A 14,659-nucleotide genomic window follows, 5' to 3' on the forward strand; every position below is an offset into this window, starting at 1 on the left:
TTACCTGTTGACATATAGTAGGAACTTAATCAATGAAGGCTGATCAATTGATTTTTAGTTCAGTTAAAATGTTGAGCCTATTCGAATCTAGCCAGAGTAAACAAAGAAACTCAAAGAAAATCTGGAACTTGAAATGTAGTTTAGAATGGTAACCCTTTAAATTAAGTAGTATCAGTAATAAAACTTAGGTTTGAGAAAGGAGTTGAAGCATTGAGACAAGCATCCTTATCACTTCAACTATCCAAACACTTCCAGTTGTATTACTTTCACATAATACAAGTTTTCCCAAATGCACTAGAAGATATGGGACATCTTACCTCACAAAGACCCAAGGACATTGAATATAATTATGCTCCCACTTGAGGAAGAAGGGGAAAGCAGATGGCTTCCTCTCTCTCCTCACTCAGTCTTCAAATCTCTGGGTAACCATTATTTTGCTATCCTTGAACCCCAAGGGTATTTATTTAGGCATCAGTATGGAACAATGGCAACATCATTCTCAGAACAGGAAGACAATTGTCCAGAGAATGCTTTCAATATATACTGTGGAAAATAGCCTTAAGATTTCCACTCCAAATCAATATTATATTCCACATCATGGCAGTGAGGAAGAGGGAAACTAGTTGAAACTTTGCCTTGTGTAAAGAAGATATTAAGGAGCTTTCCTTCAACACCAATGAAGGAATTCTTTAAGGATTAATAATAGCTAGCAACTATATAACACTTTAAGGTTTACAAAGTAAAAAAAGATAGATAGATGACAGATAGATAGATAAATAAATAGATAGATGACAGATAGATGGAGAGAGAGACAGAGAGAGAGAGAGAGATGGGTGAATGGATGGATGTATAGATGGATGGATAGATGGATGGATGGATGGATGGATAGATACATATCTCTATCCATCCATCTATCCATCCACCTGCCCCCTATCTATCTATCTATCTATCTATCTATCTTTTGTGATGTCATAATAACCTTTTGAGATTGGTATTTATTATTATTATTATTATTATTATCTCTCTTTTATAGATGCAGTAACTGAAGTTCAAAAAGGTTAAGTGATTCATCCAGGATCACAGAGCTGATAAGTGTCTGAGGTAAGATTCAAACTCAGGTATTCTTGAAATCAAGTCTAGGATTTAATCCACTATGCAACCTGGCAGCCTTAATCAGTTTGAAAGGATAAGGTCTTGGTCATTGAATAAAGACAGGACACATGATATAGAGAACAGTTAGTAATTTGACTGAAAGATTCAGTCATGTCCCTTGGTCATATAGATATGCATGTGCTCAAACAGTGCATATAGAAGTGAATATAGTAAGTATATATGTGGTATGTATTCATGTGTTTAATGTACATATATTTATGCATATTTACAAATGCAAGTGGGCAGCTGGGTGGCATAGAAGCTAGTTTGGAATGAGGAAGGCTCCTCTTTAGAGTTCAAAACTGACCTTAGCATTTGCTAGCTATGTGACTCTGGGCAAGTCACTTAATCCTATTTTCCTCAGTTTCCTCATCTGTAAAATGAACTGGAGGAGGAAATAGCACAGTAACTTCACCAAGAAAACCCCAAACAGAATCACAAAGAGTGGAATATTATTGCAAGTGATTGAACAATAATGTATATGCAAACATATATTCAATTATATTTGCATGTACACTTATGTGTGTGTGCAAAAGCAAGAATTCCAAAAGTTGGAAAAAGAAAAGGATGGAATCAACAATCAGGGAAAAATTCAGGTCTCTTTTCTTCTCCTTCATCCAAGAAATACTGTATCCCAGAAAAAGACATCTCATTTACTCTCCAGATTTAACCATCAATGGATACTGTATTTTGTCATTGACTTTTTCAGTGTCTATTGAGATAATCATATGATTTCTGTCAATTTTGCTATTGATATAGTTAATTATGCTAATTCTTTTCCCAATATTTAACTGTTACTGAGTACTTGATGTAAATCCTATCTGATCATAATGTATTATTCTAGTGATAACTTGCTATAATCTCTTTGCTAAAACTTTATTTAAAATTTTTGAATCAATATTCATTAGGGAGATTGGTCTATAATTTTCTTTGCTTTGACTCATCCTGGTTTAGGTATTAGCACCATATTTGTGTCATAAAAGGAATTTGGCAGGATCCCACCTATTTCTTCAAATAATTTATATAGGATTGGAGTTAACTATTCTTTAAATGTTTGGTAGAATTCACATGTAAATCCATCTGGCCCTGGAGATTTTTTCTTAGGGAATTCATTGATGACGTTTCAATTTCTTTTTCTAAAATGAGAAGACATTTCATTTAGTAATTATGATAACATTTTAAAATAAAGTTGAGAGAACACAAAAGTACTCCAGAAAGACACAAATGCAAGAAAAGAAGCATCTCCCAGGAAAAGGACTCCAAATAAAAGAGAAGAGAGTTTCCTATGTACTTAAGAGAGAGCCAAGCTTGGAAATCAAGAACTGATCTTTAGAAAGAAGCCTACAGAAGAAAAGGACTCTGTAGTCCTTCAGGTCTAGAGTTATGAACTGCCTTAAATCATAAGGGTTCTCTATGTAGTTATCTCTATCTTCATGCTCCCTTTTCTTTTTTTAAAAAAATATTGTATTTGTTTTGAATTTCACAATTTTCCCCCTAATCTTGCTTCCATCCCCTCACCCCCACAGAAGGCAGTCTGCTAGTCTTTACATTGTTTCCATGGTATACATTGATCTAAGTTGAATGTGATGAGAGAGAAAATATATCCTTAAGGAAGAAACATGAAGTATAAGAGATAGCAAAAATGGCATAATAAGATAATGGTTTTGTTTTTTAAATTAAAAAAATAAGTATTTCTCTGGACACTGATGGTATTCTCCATCACAGATACCCTAAGATTGTCCCTGATAGTTGCACTGTTGGAATGAGTAAGTCCATCAAGGTTGATCATCACCCTATGTTGCTGTTAGTGTGTACAATGTTTTTTCTGGTTCTGCTCATCTCACTCAGCATCAGTTCATGCAAGTCCTTCCAGGCTTCCCTGAATTGCCATCCCTCCTTGTTTCTAATAGAACAATAGTGTTCCATCACATGCACATACCACAGTTTGTTAAGTCATTCTCCAATTGAAGGACATTTACTTAATTTCCAATTCTTTCATGCTCCCTTTTCTAGAGATGAGTGTATTTATGGAAAGAGAGAACTCCGTTTTTAACTGATGAGGTGGATTGTTTTATAGCTATTGTTTTTATGTTGCCACCTTTGCTAAGCAAAAATTACATCTACTATCTGATCATTAATGGGAAGAACATTGGTGGAAACACATGAGCTATAATGTTATGTGTACAGACTTGAAGCTAAGTTAGCAGTCAACTTCTAGAAAATTCAATCTACCTATGAGTATAAATTGGAACAGAAGAGGGTATTACATTTATAATATTTCCCCAAACTCAACAGTATATACTTTTTTCATATTTTTAAGCTGAAATAGCTTATAAAGTGCTTTCCTTCAGTTGCTTTGTGTTCAAAGTTCCTTCTTATTTTTAAATAATTCTAATATAACACAAAGAAAAGCAATTCATGATGGATCAGAGGCCATTCGTGAGTAGGTGATGTTTTAACCATCACTATCTGTCACCCGAGTCTTTCTTTCATAGACTCGATGAAAGACACAGGATGTCTATCATGTGACTTCTCTAAAATGCCCTGCTTCTTATCTTTTCCTGAGTTTGATAGCATGTGGCAGACAGGAGGGCACCAGGAGATTGCTGCTAAGTCCCTCCCCATACATTGAATACATTGTAAGATAAGGCAGAAGAAATCTGGCATTAAGTATCAATTCTTTGTCACACTATTAGATAACAGGTAATGTGAAATAGAGGGGGTGGGTGATCTTTAGGGTGCCTCCCAGCTCTCAGATTCTATGATTCCATGGTGATTTCCCCCTTGCTTTTAAAAATGTAATCAGTGGCATATGGTGTGACCTCAAAAACTTAGATGGGAGGAAACTTGCAATTCCGGGCTTCATAGAGTGAGAACTAAATTTGGGCTGAATCAGGAAAAAGCCTATACCAAATTAAATGATCCATAACACATTGCCCTTTATAGGTAGAGGTGCAGCTTCTGAGATATCAAGAATAGCTTTTTGGGAGAGGATGATCATCAGTGATTGTTACTTTAACATACTTATAATAAACTTACTTTAACTCTCAAAAAAGAAAACTTAGCTTTCGTCCCCACCCAATGTTAGTGAGAGATTATATTGAGATAGCACATGATCAAAGAAGTCCCAGTTTCATAATACTAATAGTACTACTACTACTACTACTATTACTAATAGTGTTTGTCCTTTATTCTCGAAGAAGACCATGACATCAGATGTATTGCCAAGACAAGCACATGAACTGGATTTGAATGAGAGGTTATTGTGCTAAGTCACCAGCCTCAGTTTCCCCTCCAGAGTCATCTGAGTCCAGTGGCCAGATATGGATCAGGATGACAGGAGATGGACTACGATGCAAGGTAATCAGGGTTAAGTGACTTGCCTAAAGTCACACAGTCAGTAGATGTCTGAGGCCGGATTTAAACTCCGGTCATCCCTGACTACAAGGTCAGTGCTCTATCGACTGCACCCCCTAGTTGACCTCCCAGATTCATATATCTGGAGCCAGTTCTGGCCATTGAACCCAATCCTCTGACTTTACATGAAGGAATGGTAGGCTCAGTGATTGTGCCCAAGGTTACAAAGAGAGCATCAGAGGTGGATTTTGGACTCAATCTTTGGATTCCAGAACCAGTGTTCTTTTCCAGTGTAACAGGATGATCAGGGATCCAAGGATAGTGCATGGTGACAGAATTAATTAATAAGAATTTATCTGTTTTTCCCTTGACGAGACAAACACCAAGTCCTTTGACTCAGTAACAGGTTAAAACAACAGGAGGAATTGCATCATTTAATTAAATATGAATGCCATAAAAACAGACTGATCCTTAATATCTTACCTTTATATTGTTCTAGTCAATTGAATAAGCATTTATTAAACACTTACAAGCCATTATGTTACAGGCTGAAATGCAATGAAAGGCAAATATATTTTCTCCTCTCAAGGGGCCTACATTCTAATGAGTAAAATGACATATGAATAACTAGCTGCTTGTAAGTGACAGAAGGATAAGGGAAGGCACATTTATGGAGCACCTGCTGTGTATTAGTCTCTGTGCTAAGATCTTTAAAAATACTATCTTGTTTTATATACAAGGTAGATGGAAGGTAAAATTAGAGAGGAAGGCAATTTCATTTGGAAGGAGCCAGAAGTCTTGTGTAGGAGGTGGTCCAGGAGCAGTTTCCTAGGAAACTAAGAGCTACAATGAGAAAAATCAAGCATGAAGGAAAACCATTGCAAAGGTATAGTGATGAGCGATGGAGTATCATGTGGCAAAAACATCAAGGAGGTACGGGTAGTTTGATCCCAGGGAAAGGAATAAAGTATAAGAAGTCTGGGAAGGCAGGAAGGATCCAGGGTATGAAGAGAGCTTTAAAAGCTAACAAAGGTATTTATATTTGATTTTGGAGGTAATAGGGAGCCACTAGAACTTCTTAAATGCTGGGGAGGTGGGAGAAATGGTAAGACTTTTGCTTTAGGGAAATCACAGCAGCTAAGAGGAGGATAGATCGGGGAGCAATAAAAGTGTTACAAATCATGGCATCCAACGTCCACTTTATAGATGAGAAAACGGAAAAGCATATAGAGGTTCAGTGACCAAATTAAGACTAAAAGTAATTAGCAGCAAAGCTGGGGCTCAATCTTCTGACCCATGACTCCAAGTTTGGTAGGAAAGTTCAGAACTCTTTCTTGCTGGGTTTTCATGATAATTGCTTCGTTGTGGTTCTCTTTCTAACTTTGAATCTTCTTTGTACCCATATCCCCATTATATACGTATGAGTATACCCTAAAACTAACTTCTCTCTTTATATACTTTTTCTTGATAATTACATCAGCTCCTTTTGGGTCAATTATCATCACTCTTCATACTGACATTTGAATCTACGTATTCAACTCTCATGTCTCTCCTGGGCTTCAGTATTGGATGTATATGTATTGTACATCCCTACCTAGATATCCTGTAGGCATCTTGTAAGATTCAATCTTTTCAAAAGAGAATTCAAGCTTTTCCCCACCTAAATCCACGATTCTTCCTAACTTCTCTATTTCTTTTATGGTACAAGTATCCTTCCAATATCTCAGATGTATGACTTTGGAATTGTTCTTGACTTAATTCTCACTCACAACTTCTTTCCCTTTATTATATTCAATCCAAATCCATATTTCGTCAATTCTGTCTCCATAGCATATCCCAGATGTATGTCTTTTCTGCTTTCTTATCACCCCAATTCAATACTTTCTCACCTTTCACCTATATTATCTTCATAACCTTCTTATTGGTCTCCTTCCATTGTTTCTCTGCTCTCCAATCCATTTTACACATAGCTGCCATATTAATATTGTGAAAGCGTAGGTCTGGTCATATTACTCTTCTGCTCAAAAAGCTTCAGTGACTCCCATCATATCTAAAAAAATTAAAAATAACTTTTAAAACTCCTCAAATAAACCACCATAACAAAAATTCTGACCTGTAAAATCTTTTACAATTTATCTTTCCAGACTGATTGTCCTTTCCTTTCCTTCATGAATTCGTTACTCCAGGCAACATGGTTAGTTTTCGGTTACCTAAACACAATCCCATTCCCATCTCTATGTCACTGAACAAGTTTTCCCATATGCCTGAATTAATAAATTTTTATAAAAAGAAGCCAGAAAATAAGCTGGAATGAATCATGGGTTGGGAGCTTGAGAAGTTTGTTAAAAATGTTGTCTTCAAAAGAATAAAAATAAAAATAAAATCTTGGGTTTTTTTCTACTTGCAACTTTTGAGATCTTGGGATAACTGAACCTCTTCCTTTTCAGATTTTAGTTTTGCTCACTTGGAAAATAAGGGGATTGGAACAGAGGATTGCTAGGGTGGCTTCGGATCTAAAATTATCCAAAATTTTTATAAAATGTTTCACTTTTTCCCTTTGTTTCAAATAATGCTGTTCATTAACACCCATATCAGTATTTTTGTCCTATCCACATTCATCAATGTCTAAGTACATTGGAAAATGGAATCCCATTGCCAAGTACCTGCCTCCTAGAAATTATATTATGTCTTTTAGGAAAACGTGATCAATTATTTTAATAGTTCAAGAAGAAATCTTAAGAAAAGACAAAAGCGATTTTCAACATTCACTTTCTCTTTCACCTTTTGTTTCTGGACATTTTTGCTATGTACAATTATCCTATCTTACTGAGCAATCGTGTATTTTTATTAAGCCATCATGTGTCTCATCCCTAGGAATAACGATGTACCTTTTTTTGGTAGGGTATGGATATTGGGGTGGGGTCCAGATCTGTGATTTCACTAATGTGGGTAACTACCCAGTGGAGAAGCTTCATCTAGAGATCAGGGGTCAATAACCCATCTTGTCTGTAGAGGATGTTGCTTAGAACTTCAAGAGGTTACGTGACTAACTAGGGTCACTCAGTCAGTGTGTTTCAGAGACGGAACTCGAATCCAAGGCTTCCTGAGTCTAAGGTGGGCCCTCTATCCCCTATATCATGCTGCCTTACTATACCTTACCTTATAAACTCAAAATGGATAAATATATATTTATATTATACATAATATAAATATATATGCACATATATGTATATGAGTATATATTTATATAAATATACATACATATATGTGCATATATACATTTCTTTCTTTTTGGTAACATTATTGTTTTTTAAACATCATAGGACCCGTCTAATAGACCTTAAAAAATTAAAACATGAGGCAGCTAGGTGGCACAGTGGATAAAGCACTGGCCCTGGAGTCAGGAGTACCTGAGTTCAAATTTGACCTCAGACACTTAATAATTACCTAGCTGTGTGGCCTTGGGCAAGCCACTTAACCCCATTTGCCTTGCAAAAAAAAAAAAAACCTAAAAATTAAAACATGAGAGAAGCATCTGGTTTGCTTGAATTTCTCAATCCAATATATCTTCCTCAATTCAAAAAAAAAGTTACTGGGTCTCTGAGGAATCAAAGAAGATAGAGAATTAGTCAGTTGGTCAATAAACCTTTATTTACCACTGACTATATGCTAGGTCATAAGTGCAAGGAAAAGGAGCAAAGAAGGATATGTGCACAAGAGAGATACTTTTGAGAGGAAGACAATTTTGGAATGAGTAGGTATAATGGACCATTTCATGTGTTCCTTCTCCTTGGATTAAGCCAAGGTCAGGTTGAATGGAAAAGATTTGTGGATGAGAACTCATATTTATGCAGTGTTTTAATTTTAAAAACAGTTACTTCATCTGTCCTTGAAAGTAGGTAGTACAGGTGTTATTCTCATCTTACAGATGAGGAAACAGTTCAAAAGAGGTGATCTGCCCAAATGTTAAGTATCAAAATTGTGGCTGAAAGTCACATATTCTGTATCCACATTCAGTTTATTTTCCATCATATGTCTTCACTATCCAAAGGAGGAAAATATTTTTTAAATAAAACTGCTTTCTAAGCACTTCTTATTCCTGTTTACTTTCATTATTATTACTTGGCTTGGTTATACTCATAAAATATTCTCATGATCCCCAAGAGGGAGTGGTAGAGTGGATGGCGAGCTGACCTCAGAGTGAGGAAGACGTGGACAAGCCATTTGACATCTCATTTAGTCATTTGGTAAGCCAGTTAGTATTTATTAAGTATTTATTAAGTGTTTACCACTTGCTCAGTACTTTCAAAGTCCCTCGGCAGCTATTAAGAACCACAAATTGCAAAGAAGGTATTGATTTACATTGGGAGAAGGAATTTCCTCTTTGGGAATTTCCCACACCAATGAAATCACAGGTCCAGTCTACTAAAAATGTTCCCTAAATATACAACAATTGCTCCTCATGGTCCATAAATCTGCTGAGCAAGAGAATCTGAACGAGAGGATGACAGCTTTGAACTGTGCTATGAAACATTCATCCAGTTGAATTGGTCTACCAGATCCTTTTCTTTCTTGTCAACCTTGGATAAATGGATTATTGATTGTAAAACTATATAAGGGTTTCAAGAATCCTGAGAGTCTCTTGGTGAAGGATGGGAAAGGAGGAGATTATTTTCCATCTAAGCTAGCATTTCATCATTATTCAGAATGCAAATAGGGGAAATTTGGAACACCTGGGGTTAGGAAAAGCTCATTGTAAAAGCAGATTGTGTAAAGAACTTATATTCTTGATTAGGCTAGGGAAGGAACTTCCAGCTCCTCAAATGGTGCCCCCAAAGGTCTGCCATGGTTGAAAAATCCTTCCACTCATCTAATGCCATTGAGTTAAGGTCATTTTCCCAAACTGATTAGACCAAGAAACATCTTTAGTCTTGAAATATGCTGATAAGACTTCTAATGGAATGATGATGCTTGTCCTTTGTTTTTAAAGAAGATCATGAAGTCCATTTCCAAAAGAGAAAACAAATTCATTCTCATAAATGCATTGCCTCTGATAAGGCAAATATTCATTTCCATTAAAGAAGTACCACCTTCCTTCCCAAATACATTCTATTCCTTTAAAAAAAAAGATCAGGACATTAGAGAGTTGATGCTATGACATGTGACACCCTTAAAATAATGGAGTCTGAAAAAAAAAATTTGTACTTAATGTTAAACTAGACACCTGATAAAACTTTGTAATTTTTTTTTGATTCTAGCCTCTCTTCTCTCCAACCCATTTTCCCTTCTAATTGATAATCTCACAAATCGCCATTTGGAAGTCACAAGTCTGATCATGGCACTCTCCTAATCAGGAAAGCCTATTAGCTCCCTTTTTATTTTAGGATTAAATATGTAATCTATCATTTTACATTTTAAACCTTTCATGACTTGGTTCCAGCATCTTTCCACATGTATTTCCCCTGATTCTTCCTCCCATACTCCATAATCCAGGAAAATTAGTTCATTTGCTTTTTCTTATACAAGATGATCTTTATATATCTCTTTGATATTTGAACTGAAGTCCCTTCCCTCTAGAATTCTTAATCCCTTTCAAAGCTTAGCTCAGTTTCCTTCTATTACACAAAAATTTTTCTGGTTCCTTTGGCTGTTTATGTTCTCCTCCTACTTTCAACCTTCCAGAATTACTTTGTATTTATTATATTCAGGGAGTGGAGCTGTGACTTCATTGGTATTGGAAACACCCAGATATGGAAACTCCCTTTGCCAATGCAAATATGCACCCTTTCTCAAATTTAGAGCAGTGGGGAATTTCCTAGGGCTCTTTAAGTACCCTGATACTTAAAGGGAACACTTTCATATGCTCCCTTAGCTGCCAAGTTCATTGGTTCAGGCATAGAACAGCTTCTATAAAACCCGTTTATACATATATTTTGCTTGTCTCCTCCATTAAATAGTGAGCTCCTTTGAGGATAGGGATTATTTTTTGATTTCTTTATATCTCCAAATCTTAATAAATATTCACTAACCAACAGATTAAAAGGCTAAGTGATTCAACGGAGTCACACAGTCAGTATGTTTCAGAATTAGGACCTGAACCCAGATCTTAACTTCAAGATTACAACTCTCCAGTCACTACTCAAACTTGCCCCTTGTTAATTAAATATACATTGCATTTCTTCTTTACTCTTTTTTTTATTTTATATATACTTGTATTTATTTATGTAGCAAGTATGGTTTACTAACTCCAAGTCAGTGACTTTATTTTCCTCTTCGGTTTCTAGGGGCAACTCTGAGAAAATTTGTGTTTCTCCTCCAATATTATTGGGTTAAGCCCCCATTGGTGGTGTTTGACTACTGTTATCTATCAGTGAGAGCCTAGCAAGTTATTCTGTTTAACCAGTTGATATCAATGAATTTTCTTCTACAGGATATTTACCTCAAAGATACAGTGATAACAAAAGTACAAGCATTCCCTCTCCCCAATACCTCAGGGGCATATTCTCTCATAGATCACCTCAGTCACTGGAGAAAGTGAGATCAAACTTTGAGCAGTTTCTCCATAGTATTAGTCCCGTAAAGTTCAGATCCAAAGCAGCATCACTGTTCCGTGAGACCTCTTCTCAGTTTAAGTATAAAGAGTACGCTTTGCTCCTTAAGATATTGTATCCCTAAGATATGGGCTGCTTCAAAATTCAACATGAACTTGCTCCCCAGATTATGAGATTTCCAGATTCCTGGATTCCTGAATGATTTGCCTTCCTGATTTTTTGAAAATCCCATGGTTTTAGATTCCAAATTAATCTCTTCCATCTAAAAAACGAAGGACCATATTGTGCATTCTTATAGCCAAATATTTGCCTGAGGCTCTCTTTCACAACCTATCTCCTCCCCAGACTCTGTCTATTGGGAAGACATTCAAAGGAAAATCAAACTAAGAGAAAGAAAGGGCTGCAGCCAAATATAACCTTTCAAACAAATCCTTATTTCTGGTTCTGTGACTTCAGGTTACTATCTGGCAGATAGCAAACTAGAACCAGAATATCTATACATGCTCCAAAGTGTCCAAAATGCATTTCTATTGCACATCCACACAACTCTCATGAAAACCCTCCAGACTTTTCCAAATGGGAAACTGGCTCAACTGAATACACTGACATATTCTGCATAGCCACAGGGGCTGGTTCATTGGTTGCTCTCTCCATTACATTTATTTATGGACTGATGCATAACTCCAGGAGAATATAAATTCCTTAAGGGAGATAACCCTATTGCTATTTATTTACTTGTTAGCTCTCTTACTAGAATCTCCTTGAGGGGATGAATGATTCTTACCTTTCTTTGTACCCCCAACACTTATCACTTACTGTTATAAAGTAAGCAGATACTTGTTTGATTGATTGACTGAGGACAACATTGTTTTTTGCATTTTTCTGTCCATTCTTCTCACGAGTTCATGTTATACAATAAACATTCAATTATTAATGAATTAAAATGAACATTTATTGTGCATTCCTTATATATCTACAACATAGGAATCCTATGTGTATAAAATTAAAACATGACCTAGAATTAGTTTTATTTCTTCACTTTGTGTGTATGTATCCATGAACACATGTATAAAAACAATTTTATTTATTATTGTACATCTCTCTTTCTCCATATATACATATATATACATATGTATGTATATATACATATATGACTTTTTAAGAGCTCTCATTTTAGAGGGATGATATTCAGATGTAACCAATTTATATTCAGATGACATGTTCATTATTTTTCATGAATTCATGATTTCACATTTAATATTTTAAGATGGAAAAAATCTTCCTAATTGCTTAACAATTTTCTTCAGGGACCCCTATTCATCTTTTCTCAGAGCTCAATCAGCATTCTACAGAACATACTTTAGAAAATGCTGAGTTATGTCATTGTCTCCAGGCACTGGAGTAAATCATTAGCTCAGAGTCGGATAAACTGGAAAGGCGATTCTGGACAGGTATATTTTGATGGGGGAGGGGGAAAGCTGAGTAGGTCTAGTTCAGACCTTTCAGGATGCCTCCTCAGCAGTCAGGGGACAGAGCCCATGGTGGTGAGAGGCACCGCTATAAGAAATCTTAAGATCTTACTTGAGAGGCTGATTTGGGAGTCAGAAAGACCTGGATTTGCTCCAGTCACTTACTAGTTGTGTGATCCTTGGCAGAACAGCTAAACTGTGTGGATGTCAGTTTTTTCATCTGAAAATTGGATTCAATTATTTCCAACATCCCTTACGGCTCTAAATATACAGTCCAATGTGTTAGATACTCTGTAAGATGCTGGATACAGAGAATAAAAAAGACATCATTTCTTCCCTCAAGGAGTTTAGATTATATTAAGGGAAAATCTATTCAATGAAAGTTTATACAAATTATACAAAGTAACAATAGAGACAGAGACAAACAGAAAGACAGAGATCGAGAGATGAGAGAGAGAGAGAGAGAGAGAGAGAGAGAGAGAGAGAGAGAGAGAGAGAAACTACCATCTAGTAGGGAGGAGGTAAGGGAGGAAGGAGAGAAGGATCAAGAAAGATTTTGAATTAGAAGTAGCACCCAAGCTAAGCTTTGAAGAAACCTAGAATAACTAGGTGGCACAATGGATAGAGCTCCTCAGGAAAACCCAAATTTACATCTGACTTCAGATCCTTGCTAGCTGTGTGACCCTGGGCAAATCAGTGCACCCAGTTTGCCTCAGTTTCCTCACCTGGAAAATTATCTGGAGAGGGAAATGGCAAACCATTCTAGAATCTCTGCCAAGAAAACCCTACTTGGAGCCATGAAGAATAGGACTTGACTGAAAATGACAACAATAAGGGATTCTAAAAGGTAAAGATGGAGAGAGCATATGCTTCTGGTGTGACGGACAGTCTGTGCTAAGTCATGGAGATAAGAGATGGAATGACTGCTGAGGAGGCATCTTAGAAGGTCTAAACTAGACCTGCTTAGCTTTCCCCCCTCCCCCATCAAAACATAGCTGTCCAGAATCCTCCTTCCAGTTTATCCGACTCTGGGCTAATGATTTAATCTAGTGTCTGGAGACAATGACTTAACTCAGCATTTCTAAAGTATGTTCTATAGAATGCTGATTGTGCTCTGAGAAAGATGAATAGGAGTCCCCTAAGAAAATCATTCATATAGGAAGAATTTTTCCATCTTAAAATATGAAGTGTGAAATCATGAATTGATGAAAAACAATGACCATATCCATCTAAATGCTTTAGTTTATTTTGATGGGATCTTAGAATAGATGAAATGTATGTTTGAATCTAATGAGACTTTAAAAGCAAATTAGAGTCAGATTATGATGGACTTTATCTAAAAAAATTATTCAGGGAGTGAGGTTTCCAGAAAGGACTGAAGCTATATGATCATGACTATCCCCCCCACCCCAAAATAGATTTCCAATCTGCAGTCATTCTGTTTGAAGGATCCATTTAACATGGATGGCAGCTGTGAGCATGGTTGGAGAGAAGGGGACAAGACTAAGAGGTAGACTTGTAAAGTCTTGGTAACTAATTATATCTATTTGACAAAGGGAATGAGGGATTGAAGATAACTCTTAGGTGGTCGACTGATGGGGAAGGGGTGGTACTCTCAACAAGAATGGGTCCCTGGAAATAAACAATATCACTCTAAGTCAAACAAATCTATGATCATTCGGATGTGATATCTTGACTCCAAGCATCTCTGATGGACCTCTAAGCAGCCTAATTTATCATATACTATTTTGGAACTTCGCGTCACTTTTCCAACTCAACTCAACTCAGCAAGTATTTTTCAGTCTCTTCTTGTCAAAACAATAGATATATAGAAGTACAGCTGTAGTTGACAACACAACTTTCCCGTGGCAAACACTTCAAGAGATAAAATTTTGGAGTGGGGAAAGATTTGGGAAGGGGCTAGAGATGCTGAGACACTAAAAGATCCTTGCTGGGTTGGTTATCAGAAGGGAAGGAAACAGGGCAAGATGACCAAGAAGCCCATCTAGAGTATGGTCATAGGATCATAGGATATGGGCAAGGAACCATACAATCTGGTATGGCTATATTTAGGCTTCATACTAAGCTGAGTTCAATTATTTCTTCCTTTTCAGTTTCAGTGCCCTGTGC

At 36.4% G+C, this 14,659-nt stretch overlaps 1 long non-coding RNA gene across 1 annotated transcript in view; it reads right to left on the reverse strand.

The window, feature by feature from the left end:
• Window positions 1-6,169: 6,169 nt before the first annotated feature.
• Window positions 6,170-14,659, reverse strand: part of LOC141511771 (uncharacterized) — a 46,382-nt gene continuing 37,892 nt past the window's right edge. The window contains exon 4 of the long non-coding RNA XR_012475396.1: window positions 6,170-6,559. This is a non-coding gene — a long non-coding RNA (uncharacterized LOC141511771). The remainder of the gene's footprint in view (window positions 6,560-14,659) is intronic.

Source organism: Macrotis lagotis, chromosome 2 (assembly GCF_037893015.1).
Source record: "Macrotis lagotis isolate mMagLag1 chromosome 2, bilby.v1.9.chrom.fasta, whole genome shotgun sequence".
Lineage (NCBI taxonomy): Eukaryota > Metazoa > Chordata > Mammalia > Peramelemorphia > Peramelidae > Macrotis > Macrotis lagotis.